Source organism: Dipodomys merriami, unplaced genomic scaffold, assembly GCF_024711535.1.
Source record: "Dipodomys merriami isolate MVZ:Mamm:240054 unplaced genomic scaffold, mDipMer1.0.p SCAF_1700, whole genome shotgun sequence".
Lineage (NCBI taxonomy): Eukaryota > Metazoa > Chordata > Mammalia > Rodentia > Heteromyidae > Dipodomys > Dipodomys merriami.
The window spans coordinates 50025-52025 of record NW_027203050.1 but is presented as its reverse complement, the minus strand read 5'-3'; the positions used below and the strand labels follow the sequence as shown (position 1 = coordinate 52025).

The 2001-nt window shown below is 38.9% G+C and overlaps 1 pseudogene; it reads right to left on the bottom strand.

Annotated features, from left to right (window-relative positions):
- Window positions 1-1605: 1605 nt before the first annotated feature.
- Window positions 1606-1705, bottom strand: LOC138829392 (U6 spliceosomal RNA; annotated as a pseudogene).
- Between the last annotated feature and the right edge of the window lie 296 nt (window positions 1706-2001).

The window sequence follows — 2001 nt, the reverse complement described above, 5'->3', positions numbered from 1 at the left end:
TGGGTATATCTGAGGATGTGTAGAAAAACAATTAAGTCACATAAAAAAGAAGGAAAGAGAAGAAAAGATGAAAAGGATAAGAAAGAAAGAAAAAATGATCAGAAGTTCAATAGAGCAAAACAAAAAACAAAAAAAAAATTTAAAGAAGAAAAAAGAAAGAAAAATGCACACACAAATATACCCCTAAAATAAAAAGTATAAGAGGGAAAAAAAGGTACTAGGAAACATTTTTTTTTTCAAAAAAGGTAAAAATTAAAAATTAAAAAAAGTTTTAGAAAATTATTTTTATAAAATGTACAAAAAATAGAAAAAATATTTTGCTTTTTTTGGGAGTCGTGGGAAAAATTCTGTATCTCCCTTGTGTCTGTAACCAGCCTCTTGTTGGAGTCTCTGACCTGCTTGTGGTGTTTGATTTTCCTGTGGCTTGGTTGGTTGCTTAAGTCAGTTTGTTTAAACAGGCCAAAAAATGCTCTGCTTTACCCAGGATTTTGCGATCCTCCTCTCAGGTTAGTTCAATGGGAGGGGGATCTGCTTTGATTATCACAAAAGAGGGAGATGGCTTTTTCTTCGTTTGGAGATGCTGTGATGAGGCTAGGTTCTGGGTAGAGTTGAGGATTTTCAGCAAACATTACCTTTTCCTGGGGGCTAGCTTGTTAGAAACTCAAGAGCCCAGGCTGGAGCCACTCTCTGGGTTTATGTTTACTGAATTTCAATTGATTGTCAAGGCTGCTTAAGGGAGGGGTAGCCTCTGGCTCTGATTACCCAGTGAAGAAAGCCATTCCTGGGGCTTGCGACTGAGCTGGGTAACATTTCCCTGGGTGAAGCTGAGTCTGGCAGGTCAATTTCGGTTCTTGTGACCTGCTAAATTACTCTACTTTTCTTCCAAGGCCTTAGTTGGAGCTAGCAGCTCCACCGAGCTTTGTCAATATCCAAGATGGAGATGTCCGGTTGTGGGGGGGAGGGGTCGCCTTCTCTCCTCTGCTCCCTGAGAAGGAGTGAGAACGTTAGGCTTCTACTTTCGCCGAGTCTTGGTTCGTGGGTCGTTTCTGGTCTGTGAACCGCAGGATGAAGATGTCTGCTCCTTGTCAGTTCTTGCTGGTGTTGAGTAGAATCTGCTCACCCACCGCATCTGGCTCCTTTGTCCTGGACTCTCTGTGTTACAGGATGGCGACTATGGCCGCTGCTGCTGCCAAAGCTGCTGGCAAATGCTCAGATCTGCCTCCTTGCCTGGATTCTCCCTCTCTGGCCTAATTCTGTGTACTGTGATGGCATACTTGGTGTGATTCTCTGGCTTAGGACTGTTCACTGGAACTCTAAAACTGCTTTCTATGCGAGAGCTTGTTTAGCCTTCAGCTTCTCCTCCACCATCTTCCCGGAACCCCCTATGAGCATGGTTTAAATTTTATTTCTTTGGGATAAAATGACAATGTTATCTAATTTGAAGTTTTATAAAGGTTATGCTATGTAAGGGCCTTTCTAAGGTGAAGATTTAATACACTGATGTCAAACTAACCTTTAATTCTATGAATTACATGTACTGTTACACTTGTGATTTTGTAATCAACTTTTTAACAACTGTTTTTCATTTCTTGCATTTGAAGAATGAAAAATATGGAATACTTAACAAATTTTCATACCATCCTTGTGCAAGTACCATTTTAATCTCTGTATTGTTGTAATTTGGGTAGACCTGCTGCTGAAGCATGTAGTATCCTCTAAATTTAAGTAGTTATTGATGCAATCTTTATACAGGCACATATCCATGGTTGCCTATTTGTAACAAGGAACCCTTATTGTTCCTAAAAATGCTATTGATCTTATTGCTCTAAATTTCTGTCTATAGTGGAAAAAATATATTGTTTGGTCGATTACTCACATTTGCAATTTTTTGTCAATGACTATTTTGTCATTTTCATTTTAAATTTGATCATATTTTGAAGCCTTACAGCTAAGTCCAAAGGTGATGGCTTTTCAAGTACTTATTTATCAACTGAGTTATCT